At 38.7% G+C, this 19,101-nt stretch overlaps 1 long non-coding RNA gene across 3 annotated transcripts in view; it reads right to left on the reverse strand.

Moving 5' to 3' along the window:
* The window catches only part of LOC128104020 (uncharacterized), a 168,029-nt gene extending 153,051 nt beyond the window's left edge, over positions 1-14,978 (reverse strand). For all 3 annotated transcript variants that reach the window (XR_008215841.1, XR_008215840.1, XR_008215838.1), the window contains exon 1: positions 14,881-14,978. This is a non-coding gene — a long non-coding RNA (uncharacterized LOC128104020). The remainder of the gene's footprint in view (positions 1-14,880) is intronic.
* Between the last annotated feature and the right edge of the window lie 4,123 nt (positions 14,979-19,101).

The following is a 19,101-nucleotide window of genomic DNA, read 5'->3' on the forward strand; positions in this document are numbered from 1 at the left end:
AAACTTCATCTTTAAGGAAGATGTCACTTGTACTTTACAAGTGTTTTGTGTAATCATTTCTTTGGTGTGCACAGGGGATTGAATTATCACCAAGAAACATTCTAGAAATTGTTTTAGTCTTAGATATGACTAAAACAAACTAACTGGTGTCAGACCCTTGAAGTTTGAAGCAAAACTGTCTATCACATTGCGTTGAACTGAACTTTCTTCTCGTCTCCCCTAGATTGGCACTCTACTGGCTGTGGTGTCTGTACAGACTTCACATAACAGGCTATCATGATGGAGAAACCACTGTGACAGAAGCATGAGGCAGCTGGTCACATTGTATCTACAGTCAAGAAGCAGAAAGAAATGCTGGAGCTCACTAGTTTTCTCCTTTACATCCAGTCCAAGACCCTATCCCACAGAATGGCACTATCTACATATAGTTGTCTTCCGCTTCAGTTAATCCATTCTAGAAAAATCCTCATAGATATGCTCAATATTTTCCTTGGTAATTCTAAATCTCTCCAAGTTGACAATCGGCATTAACTATTACAGAGCTAACTATTTCCTGTTGTTGCTGGTTCCCTGTTCCCATAATTTCTCTGTGATTGTTTGTCTATATATTCAATTTGATGTTTAACGATTCAGTCTTTTTCCTCACTATGTTTCTAATATATATTCATTCCCACTATTGGGTGTTTCATTTCCTTATAAATCATTGGTGCATTTTTTCATTGCCCAGCACCCCTGGTCTTTTACTAATTGTTGCCTTCTATCTTTAGCAGAAGAGGCATTGCTGTCTAAAACAAGTTAAACATTAAGTGAATGGTAATAAAAAGGTAGAATTTATACATATGGCTCAATCTTTGTGATGTGACAAATAAAATAAGGGAAAATTCCTGTTGAATATGTTTGCCATGAGAAACAGTAAAGTGAAGGAAGGAAAATTGTCCAGAACATATTTTGGTTTTTGTTCCTTGACTCTTCTTCCCCCAGTATATTTAAACATCACTATCGCCAAGCAATAATTTTTGAAAAAGCTAGAGAAAAGGAAACTGTAAGAAAGTAGACAGTTTGAGTGGCTGAACAATACCTTCTAGAAAGCTTTACTGTGATGGCTCTTTTGATCTGTCAGCTTGCCTTAGCTAGTTATTCAGTCCAATTCTAAGTATTGCTGTAGATATAATTAAAACCCCTAATCAATTTACTTTAAGTAAGTGAGATTATCCTGGATGTTCAGCATGGCCCTGATTCAATCAGTTAAAATATCTTCAAAGCAAAGATTCAGTTTCTCCAAGAAGAAAAAAAATTGCCTCTGGCCAACAGTTTCTATGCATACTTGTGAGTTACAATCTGCATGGGATATTTCCTTTTCTTTGTCTTGAAGGACTTCACTACAGAGGGAAGATTCTTCTTTCAGGCAGTTGATATCTAATCAATTTTCTATTAAAATATCTATGTGTGTATCAATCCATCTCTTTTCTTCATATGCATGTATGAATATGCATATATTATATATGGATATATATTACATATTACATATGCTGTGGTAGTTTGAATAAGAATGTACCCCATAGGCTCATATATTTGAATGCTTGGTCATTAGGGAGTGGCACTACTTGACAGGGATTGACAGGTGTGACCTTGGTGGAGTAGGTGTGGTCTTGTTGAAGGAAGTTTGTCGTGGGGGTGGGCTTTAGGGTTTCAAATGCTCAGGCCAGGCCCAGGGTCTGTCCTTCCTGCTGCCTGCCAATCCATATGTAGAATTCTCCGCTCCTCTGAAGCATCATGTCTGCCTGTGTACTGCCTTGCTTCCCACCATGCTGACAATAGACTACACCTCTGGAACTATAAGCCAGCCCTAATTAAATGCCTGCCTTTATAAAAGTGGCCATTGTCAATGGTGTCTCTTCACAGCACTGGAACAATGACTAAGGCATGTGCCCACACTGCTTATGTCTGTATGTGTTCCATGTAAGTCAGATCTTAATGTGTTGGCAAGTCATTAATTCTCAGAGAGAAATAACAATGATTGATCTGTCTTGAGGAAACGTCTTAGGATCAGAAGTTTATGCTAATCAATATATTTTGCAGAAGAGTGAGGATGATTGTTTTATAAATAATGGTTGAGATGAGTAAAGAAAATAATTCAAGTTAATAATGAAAAGGTTAAATTGGACCTGACTCTCAAAAGATTTTTTGAGGACTATGTATATTCTCAATAAATCTGTAAATATATAAATAATGAATATTTTTTGGTAGAAGTGTGTGTTCTATCTTACATCAAGCACAAAGATATTTAATGGGAATCAAAACTGCTGTGTCGTATAGCTAATGCATCACACAATAGCTTTCATTTGAAGATGATGCAAACTTTCATTTGTGTTGATACAAACAGTATAAAAATAGATATTTAGTTGATTGACTTCCCCATTGTTCCATTTGCGAAACTAAATTTGACCCACTGATGGTAATGCATTTAAGTTCATTAACCTAAAATTTCATTCATGGGGCACAGAGGAATGAGCTCCAAAATTATCTGTTAATTGTTGAAATATGACTTTCTATAAGTTCATTAATTTTTCAAAGTTATTTAGAAAATCCCTAGGGGTTTCTTGAGGCCCCAACTACAGCAGGATTTTATGAGCAGAGACTAAGCAGTTTATATCTATTTATATAGCTAGGAGGTTTGAGGTTCAACTCAACTATTTATTATCAGTATATGCCAGTTTAAAAATTTCTTTGCCATTGTATCATTACAAAAATTCAGGAATAATTTTCTATATTGCAGTATTAAATGGATTAATACAATACAAGGAGTAAAGCTTTGCGTGCAGTAGAATATCTCCCTTGTGCCATTTTATAGGATGCTTGTAAGTCTTTTTGCAGATAAAATAATTTTCTTTTGATTTGGAAATTATATTTATGATTTATTTTTATCATGTAGGAAAATCTATGAATGATTTTTTGTGTAAGTCTATTTATTTTTTCATAAACTATTTTCAAATAGACATGACAGATATTTTTTAATGTTTATCAGCCAAGCTATTGAGGAAGAACTAAAAGGAAGAGAAGGGGGAGATAGCAAACTATACTGTTAGGAAGTAACAATATTGTTTGTTGTCTTTTGAGAAATATTTTAAAGGAAAAACGGTGATATGGTAATAGAAAATAGATTTATGGCCTTTGTGAATCAAAGAGAAATCTTACTGTTATTGTTGTTGCCAGAATCTTGATAAGTAACTTTTGGTGAAGTTCTGGAAGAGAAGATACTCTCTCTTGATAATATAATTCCAAAATGAAAATTATAGATATTGACATCATCTACACAATAAGAAATCTCCCAGCCTATTTGGGTAAACATTTATCCAAGGCAAATATATGTATCTATCAGGATAGTTAAGTGTGATGTTCTATCTTAATTGTCAGCTTGATTGCATTTGATATCACTTAGAAGACATATCCTTGGGCATTTACAAAGGGTTAACTAAGGAGGGAAGACCCACCTTAAATGTGGATAACACTATCCTAAGTACTGGGGTCTAGTACTCAAACAAAAGAGGGAAGGAAGGAAATGGGAGCAGAAAATCAACATTATTTTCTCTCTCCTTCTTGAGTGCAGATGCATGTGACCAGCCACTTCTCACTTTTGAGGTCATTGCTTTCCCACCATGATAGATTGTATTCCTCAAACCACAAGTCTTCTTCCATCAGGTCTCTCTTCTCAGGTATTTTGACCTCACAATGAGAAAAGTAACAAATACATTAAGTGTACCAACACCTTCAAAGCAGCACTGGGTGGCAGCAGTAAAAAAGTAGAGTACTTGGTACTGAGAGCTGTTTTTGTATGGCTTTTCTAGAATTCTTTCAAATGAGCACATGAATGCACATGCTTTTTAAACAGGAGGAAAAAAATCATAAAATGTTCTTCATTTAAAAAAGTGAAGCATTCTTCATGTTAAGGTCTAGAAGGTCTGCAGTTCCTTTCTCAGGCACAAACCTGAACTAAGATGTGGTCATTGTGTTAGTGCAAAACCACAGGCACAATATGACAACTTAAAGGAATGCCCTTTGAAACAAAGCGAGACCACAAGGGCAAAGAAGAGATGTGCAGAAGGAAGAACTCAGATAGAGGGGTAAAGGACAGTTTACTCAAGCTCTGCTTAAACTGCTATCCTTGGTAGCTAGCTAAACAACATATAAACAGCAGAAGAAGAAAAAAAGGTTAATTCCTGAAGTGAACCCAGAGTTCTGTGTCTCTGTTTACCATTACCTTTCATTCAAGCCTGAGCTGCCCATAGCTGTGTTGTCTGTAGCACTTTATCATTCTTCACAGTTTGTGTGAATGTAAACCACATGGCCACTGTCTTCGTATTCTACTGTCATGAAGAGACACCATGACCTAGGAAACTCTCATAAAAGAAAGTATTTAATTGGGCACTTGCTTACAGTTTCAGAAACTTAGTCTTTTATTGTCATGGTGACCTAAAGGCAGACATGGTGATATAGAGAAGTAGCTGAGAGCTTCATATTCTGATCCTCAGGCAGCAGACAGGGAGAGAGAGAGTTACTGGGCTTGGTATGGGCTTTTGAAACCTCCAAACCCACCCCCAGTGACATACTTCTTCCAATAAGGCCACACCCTCGAATCCTTCTAATCCTTTTCAAACAGTTCACCAACTGCGGACTAAGCATGCAAATATATGAACCTAGTGGGGGAGCATTCTATTTAAATCACCATATTCCATGTGCTGGCCACCATAGGCTTGTAATCATATCATAATACAAAGTGCATTTAGTCCAACTTCTAAAGTCCCCATCTTTAAAATCTCAACACCTTTAAAAGTTCAAATACTTTTTTGAGACTCTAGGCAATCTCTTGACTATAATTCCCTGTAAAATCCAAAAGTAGATCACATACTTGGAACATACAATGGCATGTACTATAAATTACCATTCCAAAGGTGAGAAAAGGGAGCATAGTGAGGAAATACTGAACCAAAGCAAGACCAAAACCCAACAGGGAAAACTCCAAATTCTGTATCTCTATGTCTGATGTCAAATCACTCTTCAGATCTCCAACTCTTTTCAACTTTGATGACTATAACAAATATCTCTTTCTTGGGCTGGTTCCACATGCTCTTAACAGCTCTTAATACCTTGGCAGGTATCCCATGTCTCTGGTATCTCCAACAATGAAGTCTCTAATGCAATCCAGCCTTCATCTTCACAATTTTACACAGAGTCCTCTCTGGGCATCTATGCAGGAACTGCCTTGCCCAATGCCTGGCCTCAGAAGCTTTTCTTAACCACAGAGGAAAATTCCATAACTCCTTTCCTATACCTTGGCTCTAAATATAGAACCAAGTAGACTAAGCTGCCAAGTTCTGCTTCTTGCTGTACTAGAACCTGTGCCCCTCCTTGTATTACATTTGCATAAGCTTTCAGTGGTTGATAGTTTCATTTGCTGCTTAAGCTTTTCTTTAATTCCTTTTCACAAATTGGAAGCCTAACTGGGTCAGGTCATGCTCTGAGGGCACCACTCATTTCATTCCATTAACCATCAGGCTTTTCTTTAAACTTTTTATCTCCTTTAACACTGGACTTGGCTCCAACATTACATTTCTTGGTGTTTCTTTTTTCCTCAAACTATGCATTTTGTACTTCTTTTCATTTTACTTCTCCTTTTCATTACAGCTCTGCCTATGAGTGATTATTATAACCATGAGACATAGTCAATACTAGGCCATCCTGAAATCTCCTCTACCAAAGCCCTTACTCCAAACGTCTTCAATTTAGTCTCAGGCAGATTTTTAGGGTAAGTACAAAAAACAACCACAATCTTTGCTAAAATATCATAAAAAATGGTCTTCAGACAAGTTACTACAGTTCTTCCCCTCTGAAACTTCTTGATCTGGACCCTCACAGTTCACTTTGCCCTCAGCACCACTGTCTTCCATATTTCCATGCTTCTACTAGTATGACCCACTAAATTCCACTTAGAGTGTTCAATCTCTTTTCTAGTAATTATCTATATTCCTTCAACAAACAACACAGTGAGGCATATCACAACAATCCTCCACTCCTGGTACCAAAATCTGTGTTAGTCAGGGTTCTCTAGAGGAACAGATATTATAGAATGAACACACACACACACACACACACACACAACACCTGAAGAGAAGAAGGTCCCAGAAATCCAGTGGTTGTTTAGTCCATGAGGCTGAATATCTCAGCTGGTCTTTAGTATATTTCAGAATCTAGAAGAAGTAGGCTCTAATCCCAGTGAATGAATAGACTTGCCAGTGAGAATGAGGGCAAGCAGGCAAAGAAAGCAGGCTTTCTTCTTTCCTGTCCTATATATAGGCTGCCAGCAGAAGGTGTGACCCAGATTAAAAATGGACCTTCCCATCCCCCCAAGAAAACATGGATTAAAAGTGTAAAAGTGTGTCTTCCTATTTCAAGTGATTTAATTAATAAAAAAGTTCCTCACAGGTGAACCCAGGCACTTTAGTTTTAGATTTAGTAATGGTGACAACCAAAAATAGCCATCACAGCCACCTAATATCCACAAATCAAGAAAAGTAATATTATACATGAACAAAATCAAAATCCTACAAAGGTCCTGAGCAACACTAATGGTTATCATTGTAGCTTATACCTTTCAGCTTTCTATTACGGAAGCAAAATACCTCTGATAATTGCCTTACAAAAAAGAATGGTTCATTTAGAGCCACACTTTTGGAGGTACACATCCATGCCCTACTCTCTCTATTGCTTTGGGCCTGGAACAACATGGTTCATTCATCATAGCTGAAGCATACACTGTACAGGACCCTTCGTATCATGTCCAAAAGGAAAAAGGAAGAGAGCAATATCCTATGAGGATGTGTTCCAATGCCCTAAATATGTACAGTAGGTTTCAGCTTTTAAAGTTTTCTTCATCTCTTGGTAGATATGTAGGTTGGGGACAATAGACTGTTAGCCTATGGGGACATTTATCTAAACTACCACACCCTGAGTTAAACAGTTCCACTTTTCAGAGTCATCATAGAAAAGAGTTAATTTAATAGCAAAGGTTTCAGGAATAATTAAGCAATTGTTTGAATTTTACTTTAAAATAATGATATTTAACATTATCATTTGAAATAGTTATATATGCTAGTGCTATCCTTAATGTTCATCACTTCTCTTTTCCGTGTACAAATTATGTTTATGTGCAGTCAAAGAAAAAGTTACTGAATCATTGGTGCATTTATTCTGTGCTCTCAAGGTATTCAAGTAAGTCAGGACTCATGTTTTATTTTTTAAATGAGCTCTATCTTTATGCTTCAGCATTCAAAATATATCTTTGCTTAGTCTTTAACAGTATGAAGCAGGATATGTCAGCCTGAAGGAGTGATGGGAAGATCAATTAGGAAGGCACCATTGCTTCCTTCACATAAAGGGACTTCTCAGTCTCTGTCCGCTTATTCAGATAGGAAGCATGGCTCGGTGGTCTAAAATAACAGGCTTGACGATCAAGGTATTTGAGTTGACTTTTCAAAAGTAAAGAAACTACATGGACTTTTTAAAGTACCTTAAAATGCTTCTTAATATTGAGCTCCATTTGTTTTATATTGATCATACAGGTCATTAACACAAAAGTGAGAGTCATGGTCCCAGGAACATGTGGTGATGGAGAGTGCAGAGATACAGAGATACTGATTTTAATCAATGCCTGTAATATTTTGAAAATTGTTAGAGTATTAGCTAAAGTAGAAGGAATGGGATACAAGTAAAAATTAAGGTTTAGAAATCTGTGATAAATGTAAAAAGTTATTGAAATATTTAAATCAAAGCACTATTTACTTAATACTAATTAAAATGAAATATCAGAGTATTCCTCAATAGACATGTATATTTTTTTCTGAATTTCTCTAAAATTCAGTTAAGTTATCCAAATACAGGTTACATTTTAAAGACTACATATGTACTTTATTGTTTTCTATTGGGTTTAGTCTGTAATCGTACTTCTTTTTCCTTCCATGATTAATATATGCTTTTACAACTCTAGATTTTATGAAATAGAAAGTAAAGAAACTACTCAATAAAAGTTGAAATGCTCATGGATATTATCTTGGATGATTTCTAATGAACCAGAGTCAGATTACCAATAAATTATAAGGCAAAGTCAAAGAACTCTCTCCTCCAAGATTTCCACAAGTACTGGTATTCATAATTGTTCTACAGGAATTGTTTAGAAAATCAATGAAAAATTGTTCTTCTAATACATTTGAAGATTTCCATTTTGTATCCAAATATCAAAGCCACCAAAAATCACCTACATTCACCTGGTACACTGGTGAGCTTAATTTTGAAAGATCTACAGGGAGATCTCTGCTGTAACTTCAGGGATTATGATTTGTGTCAAGAGTTCTGTTTTATATATTAAACATATGTTGACAAAGCAACACTAGTGGTAATCTTCTATAGTTTCAATATTTGGGAGGCCATAATGTCAAAGTTGGCCTAGGCTACACAGTAATACTATCTCATATTTAAAAAAAACAAATGCTCAGATTTCTCAGCCTGGATATGTTTTCTAAATATTCCAAACTTTTCATTTTTTACTCACCATAATGAATGTCCCATACTAACCATCAGAATAAATGCTTAATTATTAATAATCCAAGAAAATAATGCAAAGTTATTTAATGTCATCAACATCTGTTCTTGGGCAGCGAACATCCTTTGTGGATGGGGTTACCTGATAGATTCATGCTTGTTTTTTTCTAGCAACTCTTAAAGCATTAAAAGATTTTTAAAGAAAGTTTTGAAACTGCAAAATACTTTCATAGTTATGAAACAAATTGCTTAAGAAATACGAAAGGCATGCATCTTCATGATGAAATTCAAAGGAAGTTCATTAAACGGCCACTTTTGAAATAAATTCTTACTAACAAAATAATTTTATGTTATTCAGGTCAACATTACTTCCATGTGATAAAAGAATCATTAATACTAAAAATATATTTTAGAACAGTAAGTACTCAAAGATTATTAATTCCCCCTTCAGGCCAGGGAGGAAACTGTTTAATCATCTTCTAATCCAATAATTTGCCAAATGCAGTCATTTCAAAGCACCTTTCTGATAGTTATCTTAGAAATAAAAGGCATTCTGTCTAAATCTCACTTCAGAAATGGAAAATCTGAAGTGATTACACAATATTATATAGGTAGAAGAGCTGATGAAGAACTAGAATATAATGCATGAGTATGTGTGTATAAAACATTGCTGACTATATGCATATTTTTTCTAATCAGATATTGTTTTCTTTGTTTCTCTGATATGTGAGCACATGTATGTATGTACACATGCATGGAACTGTGTGCAGAAGGCAAAGGATAACCTCAGGTGACATTCCCCAGGAGCTGGTCACCTTGTCTTGTGAGGCAGCATCTCCCACTGGACTATAGTTTAACATCTAGGTGAAGTCGGTTGGGAAGTGAGCCCCAGAAATCCTGTCTCTACATCCCCAGTGCAAGGATTGTAAGTACCCAGCCCTGCATACTGCCAGTGAATCCGTTTTTGACCTGGGTTCTAGAGGACCAAATCCAGGTCCCCATGCTTGCATGGCTAGCGTTTTACCGAGGGAGCCATCTCCCCAGCCTTCCTCTGTTTCTTTTTTTTTAATAATTTTATTTTATAATTAATTTAATCTTACATGTCAGCCATGGATTCCCCTGTCCTACCTCCTCCCACCCCCCAGCCTTCCCTCCCAATTCACCCCCCCATTCCCACCTCCTCCAAGGCAAGGTCTCCCCTGGGGAGTCAGTCCAGCCTGGTAGATTCAGTTGAGGCAGGTCTAGTCCTCTCCTCCCTACACCAAGGCTGAGCAAAGTGTCTCAGCATAGGCCCTAGGTTCCAAAAAGCCAGCTCATGCACCAAGGACAGGTCCTGGTTCCACTGCCTGGGGACCTCCTAAACAGTTCAAGCTAATCAACTGTCTCACTTATCCAGAGGGCCTGGTGCAGTTCCATGGGGGCTCTTCAGCTATTCACAGTTCATGTGTTTCCACTAGTTTGGCTATTTGTCCCTGTGCTTTTTCCAATCATGGTCTCAATATCTCTTGCTCATAGAATCCCTCCTCTCTCTCGCCGATTGGACTCCTGGAGCTCCACCTGGGTCTTGGCCATGGATCTCTGCATCTGCTTCCATCAGTCATTCGATGAGAGTTCTATCATGACAGTTAGGGTGTTCGGCCATCCAATCACCAGAGCAGGTCAGCTCAGGCACTCCCGACCATTGCCAGTAATCTATAGTGGACGTATCTTTGTGGATTTCTGGAGACCTCTCTAGCACTTTGCTTCTTCCTATTCCCATGGGGTCTTTATTTATCCTGGTATCTCTTTCCTTGTTCTCCCTCTCTGTTCCTGATCCAGCTGGATGCACAGCATGAACCCATAACACACACACACACACACACACACACACACACACACACACACACACACACACACACAATCATAAAAAAGGGGAAAGTATGAAGAGACGGAAGACAAAAGGGAGGAGTGAATTAAGGAAGGGAGGGATATAGACAATGTAAGAAAGAAAAAGAGAAGGAGAAAGAAATAAAGGAAAGAAAGAAATAGAGAAAAACAGACAGGAAAGGAGAGAGAGAGAGAAATGGAGAGGAGGGGCATTTGGCAGAGAGGTTTCTTCTTTTGAAAATGTTTACTAATCAGCTGTGCATAAATTATCTAGGCTAGGATTATTATATATGGTCACTTATTAAAAAGAAGACTTTTAAAAAATATATGGGAAGGGTCGGGGGAAAGAGGGCTTAGGGGAGTGGGAGGTCCCTCCTCTGTTTCTTACAAAAGCTAATAAGATCCTATTAGATGAAATTAACCAAATACAAATACTGCCAGTATTTTACTCTCTTGTTCTTTTCAGCGTTTGACAATGAATTTCTTTGTTCTGATGTATCTGTGGCTCATGGGCATACACACAAACACACAGCTTCTAACAGAGACTCACGCAGTTTCTTTCGGAGACCACGCCTTTCTCACTGAAGCTTTGCATTTAAATCCGTTGTCACTCCTCTCCTTTGTCTTGTCGAAAGCCTTTTTGTCAATCCATCTAATTTAATCTTTCTAGAATAAAAACTTGACCTATTTTTTTCTCAATCAACATTTTTCAAGAATCCCTCGTCTATGACTTAGAACCGTTTTCATCAGGTCATTATCTTCCCATTAAGGCAAACTATGGTCTATGCTCTCCCTGAGTTTTGAAAGTAAACATTTTAAAAATGTTTAAAATGTTGAAGTAAAGTTTAAACTGTTATTAGATTTATATAAAATTTGCAGTGTTGATATGAAGTGTTCTCAAGGCACCTCCCACAATACACACAGTTTTTTCCAAAGGCAAAATATTTTGTTGTCATGTAGTGTGTTTTAGAAAGACTTGTGCCCTCAGAGTTTCATAAAGCTTCATGCTCTGGAAGATTAGACTCCAATGTGCTGATGCCCAGGTGGTAGTATCTTTAAGAGGTGGGGTCTAGAGAAAGGCAATTCATGACTACTCCAAGAATGTTAATGAACTACTAAGAGGAATCCCTCGACTGCGTAGAGTGAGGTTGAATAGCTTCCCTCTATTAAAGAAATGCCACATCTGTGGAAACAAACTGATCCCACATGAACACAGCTAACCAGTGAAGTCCATCACACTGCCAGCTGTGGGACACATGCCCTAGCTTTGATGCTCTGTAGGCCAAGTTCTAGGCTGAGCTCAAGGAAACAGAGGCAAGTTCTAAGCTGATTACTACACAGAAGATTTGTAAATGATCAGGGCTAATCCATCAGTAAGATGTTGATAATTGTGGCTTTGTGTTCCCACCAGACTGTTCACAGCTAAGTGTTTGGAGCCACTTTGATTATTTTCTATCTAAAGCCTCTTTAAAAATCCTCAATCTGTAGGACCATCTACAAAATACTCCCACACTTAAAGTTCAGCAAACACTTCAGAACAAGGACAGAAAGACTGTTATGAGTCAGAGGATAAAGGGGTTTGCTGTGAGATTGTGTCTCTTAAGTAATGCCAGAAGCAACACCCATATAATCTCACCATGACTGCCTAAATGTGAGCAGAACAAGGATAGGACAATAGATATGCTAAAATGGGAAGCCGGGTAGGGGACAGCACCCACAAGGTCTCAACCCTACACTAAGAACTACAGGCGACTAAGAGATGCTGAGATATGGGAGAAATAGTCTTCTCCAGAAAAGAGCACTTGAATTGGTTGTTGAATATCAAATGGCCAGCACTAAAACCATACGAGTAACATACAGAATGAGCAGGATATATTTAGAAATATTTATGTATGTACATACACATAATGTATGTAACAAGAGTCAATGAAAAAGGAGGCTTTGTATTTGAAAGAGAGTAGGGAAGGTATATGGGAAGGTTTAGAAGAAGGAAAAGAGAGGGATAAATTATGTAATTATATTATAATCCCAAAATTAGAGGAAGAAAGAGAAACTTCATTTGGAAGGTGTTAGGGGAGTGTCGTTTTTCCCCCAGAAAGATTTCAGAAAGGAACAAAGATTTGTCTTGAGACACTTTTAGTTGTAACAATGACTGGAGATAGGCAAAGGCTTTTGGTGGGTATTAAGCAATCATTTGAATGACCTGCAAGACAGAACACCACAGTGGAGAAATGGGTGTATGCATGGGAGGGGGTAATGATGACTGGCAGTCTGGATTTGTCTAGTACAGATTAAATAATAATACAACCACATCCTTTCCGGTAATGGAAAATATGCCTTCCAGAACTGAACATAGATTTTGAAACCTTTAAAATTGAACATTTTAATATATAAAAGTCAAGATTCATGGAAGATAAAAAGACTATCTACCATCTTCGATAGCCTATTTTAATGTAATTGTCATTTGTTAGCTAGATGACAATATATTTTTAAGATTTGCTTTTGTGTTTTGATTATGCATATCAATGTATATTTGTGTAGGTATATGTCACATGTGTGAAGATACCCTATAGGCCAGAGCAATACATCAGATCCCCTGGATCTCAAGTTACAGATGATTGTGAGTGGAATGATGTGGGAATTGAAAACTAAAGAGTCCTTTGAGAGAGCAGCTCTGCTTCTAACTGCCGAGCCATCTCTCCAGATGAACAATGTATTTTTAATCAACTAAAAACTACAAATTTTTAGTTTTCAGAGATAGCTCAGAGGTTAAAGCACTTGCTGTGAATACTGGACTTAGTTTCCCAGAGCCCACAGAAGAGTGGATTGGGCAGAGTGGCCTGTCTGTAATCATGGACTCAAAGGCAATGACAGCAGATCTCAGAGCAAGCTGGCTAGTCAGATGACCCATAGTGGTGAGCTCTGGGTTTGGTTGAGAGTTCTTATCTCAATAAATATGGTAGAGGAGTGATCAAGGATGATTATTGACATCCATCTTGGCCGCCCACATACACATACCCATATACACCCACACTCACATGCACCCACACATATGAATACACATACGCATATGCATACAAACAAACACATGAAAAGAAAAAATAACCACATGTTTTCCTCACTTAATGTGTCTTCTAACAGCCTTTTCATGGTACTTCTCAAATATACATTGTCCTAAAAACAGCATCTTCCCCATGTGTTTTTGTTTCCTCCCCTCCCAGCCCCTCCCTCTCTCCTCTCATCATCCCCTTTTGTTCTCTCTCTCTTCGCTCCCTCTCTCCTCTCTCTTTCAATCTCCCTTCATTGTTATCCTCAGTCATGCCAAATCAAACACTAGCATGTATTGCCGTAGGAGAGCATGGTTATTTTGTCCTTGCTTTTATTTCCCTGTTCATTCAGCCCATTCCATCTGTGTGATTGCCAAGGCCTCTGATAGTACTCATTTTGTGTCCTTTTCTTCTTACTGAGATATGCTTGAAGAAGACTATCACTGTCCAGTCAAAAAAAAAAAAAAAAAAAAAAAAGGACAGGGAATAGAGGCAGTGGGGAGTCTGTGAGTGATGATATTGCTTCAACAAAGTCACTGCTGTCTTCTGTGAAGCATCAGTGCCTTGGTCTCCTTTTTTCCTACCCAAATTGTGTTCCTTGGTGACTCCAGGTTTCTTTACAAGGGGAGCCATGACCTGCAGAGGGCCTCCATCTTTCTGCCTGGAGCTGGTGGTCTCATTGGTGTCACAGTTCACTGTGGTCGGAGCTTGTTAGCAGACATACTGACTTTGATTTCAGGCCTTTACATTCCATTATTTTCTTCAAGCATGTTTTCATGTACAGTGAGGGTATCTGTGATAACAAATGATATGCCCTGTACTTAAGATGTCCTAATATAAAAATGTAAACCAGCAAATTAGCCAGACATCAGAGCAGGCTGATTCTAGGCACCCCAAAACAGAAACAAGTGTAGGGAAGCATATCTAAGACACAAAATATTCAGTAAGCCAGTAATCGGTAACTCCCATTTCCTGACATAAATAACCATGTAAACAAAGGAGCCTTTGGAAACTCTTCAATATTTCAAGTTGAAGAATATTACTTTTTGTTTTGCCAGAATCTTGAAGTTCATATTTTTAGCCTAATCTGATTCAAAATAGGACTAGAAATAGCGCAACTACTGACATACTGGGGAAATTTTAATTCCCAAAAGTTACAGCTGGGAATTTGGGAGAAAACACACCAGGTTTGCTCGACTGTTCTTAAGAAATGATGCAGATTTCCGAACAAGATGGGAAGTAGGAGAAAGACAAGTGTCCCTACCTGTAGACAAATTTCTAAAAGGTCTTATTAAATAAAAAACACAGAGCCAAATATAGAGGTGAAAGCCTTAGAGAGATCAGGGAAATAGGGAAAGCCACCAGCCAACCTTACCTCACCAACTCTGCAGCTTCCAAATGTGAGCTCCTTTCTGTCTTACCCACGCCTTTATTGCTTTGCTGTTCTGTACTCTCATTGACTCTTTTAGCCCAGCTACCTCACTTCTTTGTCACTGTCTGTCTGTACAGACCTCCAGGTCTCTATGGTTGGTACTGTGATTAAAGGTGTGTGTCACCACGCTTGGCTTTATTCCCTAGTATGGCCTTGAACACACAAAGCCCCTGCCTGATAAGTGATTGGATTAAGGGCGTGTGCTGCCTGACTTTTTGTTTACTTAAAATGGCTGGCCTTTTCCCCTGATCTCCAGGCAAGCTTTATTAAAGCACAAATAAAATATCACCACACCTACCTCCGTCACAGCCACCACCTTCAGAACCACAGGCACAAAAGCCAGCTATTGAGATGTTTGGGTATCTGAGAGGCTTGGGTTTCATTTCTCTTTTTCTTTCCTTTTTAAGTAGCAGCGGGAGAGCTGTCAGTGTTCCTGAGACTACAGATGAATAAAAACCAATTTTAAGAAAGGTGGAAACTTTTGTATTCCCTGCTTTAAAAGCCAGAGCCAAAGGGACTAGTTTACATTATCATAAAGCTTTTAATTCCCTACCCATGCCTCCCTGGATACCCCTCAACTGTGAATATACATCACTTCCTAGAATGCTGGGTGTGTAATAGAACTCCCCTATACATTTCTTCCTCTACTGAATATCTTGATAGAGAAAGCACAATGGCTTAGTTTACAGTACAAAATATCTCTGTCCCAAGTCCCCAACCCCTGACTGTTTACAATGCCCTGAAAATAAATTATACATCTTGACTTCCTAAGAAGAATCAAGTTCTTAATGTTCTTACATTTTCCCAAACTCCATATATATACCACAAGCCCTAGTTTTTATTTTTTACGTTAGAATTCCCATAAAGTTTATAGCAGCTTCCTTGCCTACTATAGAGTGCTCGGAAACCTTCAAATACCTTTATTTCTGTATATGGTTGTAGCACTATCCTGTTTTTGCTGTTTTGAACTGTATTGGAATCCAGCCTTTGAGTGTACATTTGTCTAAATCTACTTGTGTACCACCAGTACATGTATATGTGAATCTCTCTCTCTCTCTCTCTCTCTCTCTCTCTCTCTCTCTCTCTCTCTCTCTCTCTCTCTCTCTCTCTGTGTGTGTGTGTGTGTGTGTGTGTGTGTGTGTGTGTGTGTGTGTGTGTGTGTGTGTAAAGGAGGAAGTTGGGGGGTCTGAGATGCAGGTAAAGCCACAGGGCAAAGTCACAAGGCAGTCAGTGTGATTATCTTCTGGACTGAAATGTTACCAAGCTCCCCAAGTGCATACTCTTCTCTAGTCAAACGCATAAAGAAATGGCTCAGCAAGGTGCTATTTTCTCAGTCTAGGAAAAGGGTAGCATTTCCCAGTGGGGCAAATCGTAATGGATCGGATGACAATATAGCACTGTGGTTTTCTTAGGAGAAAATGCTCCAGAAAATTAACACTTTTCAACGATACAAAGGCTGACAGCTTCTATCTTTGGCCCCCAGAAGTGCATAGGAGCACTGCCTATGTACAGGCTGCAGGGTATCTCCAACAACAATTCGGCTAATGCAGCAACAGTGTCTGCCCGGGACGTTGGGAGCACTGGGCTAATTGTACCATGTCAGATGGTAGGTGTGTCAGTGGTAAAATTTTAAGAGGCACATCAGTGTAGCTTTATGCTGCATAATACACACTGATTAGGCAGCCGTGTGGTGCAGCAGCAGTGTGCTTAGTGCTGACTGGTAGCTGCCAGTGTCAAGGCCAACTTAAGATGCAGAAAAACACCATGGGCCTGGAGAGATGGCAGAACTGCCACTCCAGAGTGCTTCTTGGGAGATTAGCTATTTGCTAGGAGAAAGAGGGGGATGCAAACAACATTAGGTCTCTTCTGGGAGGCTTTACAGGTGCCCAAGACTCTAGTCAGCTGACTCACTCCCACACTTGCCATGTGTGTGTATCCATGCATAAAGTATGCATTTGTCTGTGTTCATGTGTGTGAATGTTTGTGAGAGCATGTACACATGTACACATGCATTTGGAGACCTGAGGTCAACATTGAGTGTCTTCTTAATTTTTCTATTATGATACTTGATTTCTCACTGAACCTGGAACTTGTGGATTAGGTAAGATTGATTGGCCAACAAGGCCCAGGAATCCAAATGCCCACTCCCTGCCCCCTAGTCCTGGTATTACAGGTGTTTGTTGCCATGGCCAGCTTCTTACATGGGTTCTACCTCAGGCCTGAATGTCTAGATGGCAAGCAGTTTACAGAGTGAGATATCTCCTCAGCCTTCACTTCCTTCTTTCTACTTCTGGACTTAAACCCTTAAATGAGGCTCTGGAAATCAATAAAACCAGGACCTGCAACTGCCAGGCAAATCTGCCATCCTCGCACATCAGATCCCCAGTAAGGGCCCAAGGATATTTACCTTTGTTACTTCATCTCTCCCTGGTTTTCTATGAAGGTTAATGGGCTGGCCTTTGGTCTTCATCTGTACAGGTGGCTTTCTTGGCATTTTTCACCTTGGGCCTTGTTTCTCTGACCCCCATTAGGGATGGTCTCTACTAACTTCTATGGAAACTGTACCTTGTACTCTTCAAAATCTGTCTCTTAAAACTGTCCTTTATGATAGTTGTTTTGCTTAAATCACAGACTGCATCCTTTCCGGACTCTCAGTGCCTAGTTTGGCACATGGTTAGCAACCAAGAAATGGTGTTAATGACCATGATGGTTAGTGCTGCAAACTCCATAGGATCTAGAATCACCTAAATGATGAGTCTCTGGGCACGCTTGTAAGGGATTATCTTGATTGTGTTCATTGAAGTGGGATGGCCTGTCTACTCTGGGTGGTACCATTCACTGGGCTGAGGTCTTAAACAGCATAAAATGAAGACATTAAGCTGCATTTACAAATCTCTACTTCTTGACTGTGGGTGCAGTGTGGCCAGCTGCCTCCTGTTCCTGCTACCATGCCTGTCCCATCATGCTAAACTTTAACCTGGAACTGTATGCCAAAACAAACCTTTTCTCTCTTAAGTGTCTTTGGCCAGGGTATTGTTTCACACTAACAGGAAAAGAAATGGAAACAATAACTGTCACTGTTTCTATTATTTTCAACAGGATTCCGAAAGCTCAGCCCAGTGCTTAGCTGTGGATCTCTGCATTTGTTTCTATCAGTTACTGGACAAAGGCTCTCTGGTGACAATAACCGTAGTCACCAATTTGATTATAGGGGAAGGCCAGTTCAGGCACCCTCTCCACTATTCCTAGGAGTCTGAGCTGGGGTCATCCTTGTGGATTCCTAGGTGTCAACACACTTACATTCACTTTATGTCACAACAGATAAAAGACATCGGTTTTCAACTTATCACTAATAAGCATCTTTAATACCCAGACTCTGATGTTATAGTTCGGAAGAGACACATAAATAGTAATTGGAAAGACAGATAAATATACAGTTAAAAAAAAGAATCAAAAGTAGGAAGAATATGTGAAATCATAATAAAAATAGTCATTCCCAGTACCCTGGGGGAATTTGTCCCAGGACACCAAATTCACAGACAATCATATATGTAAAACAGTACTTGCATGTCATCTACATACATTAGCTGATCTAGATTTTTGTAAGAAATAGTTGGTAGAATCTATGTATAAAGACTCAAAAAATGTGCATAGCCAACTGTCTAAATGATATGCAGTAACAGTGCATTTAAAATTTAACTGGCACTACACTCAGAAGGAAGAGGAAGGAGGATTCTGAGTTCAAGGCCAGCATAGCTACTTAGTTCAAGTCCAGTCAGACCTACATGTCAAAAATGCTAAGACTGAGGATGTGACTCCCTATTAGAGTACTTATCTGGCATGCACAAGGCCCTGTGCTTAATGCTCAGCACCAAACACCAGCTAATTTAATCATTCTTTCTTTTTTACTTTCTTTATATTATTCTGTGTCTTTCACATCATGCTTCTTGATCCCATTCATTTCTCCATTGCTTCACATCCACCCTCCACTCCTGAAACCCCTCCAAATAAAACAAAATTAAAGAGATAAAAAGGAAAAAATTAAAAATCTCATCATGGAAGCTACAGTGTGACACAGTGAGTCACGCAGTAAACCCTTTGTCCACACATCTTTACTTGCAAGTGTTCATTGCAGAGTCATTGGTCTGGTTCGAGGTCTCTGGC

The sequence above is a fragment of the Peromyscus californicus genome, unplaced genomic scaffold (assembly GCF_007827085.1).
Source record: "Peromyscus californicus insignis strain IS unplaced genomic scaffold, ASM782708v3 Scaffold_8__1_contigs__length_139910024, whole genome shotgun sequence".
NCBI classification, from domain to species: domain Eukaryota; kingdom Metazoa; phylum Chordata; class Mammalia; order Rodentia; family Cricetidae; genus Peromyscus; species Peromyscus californicus.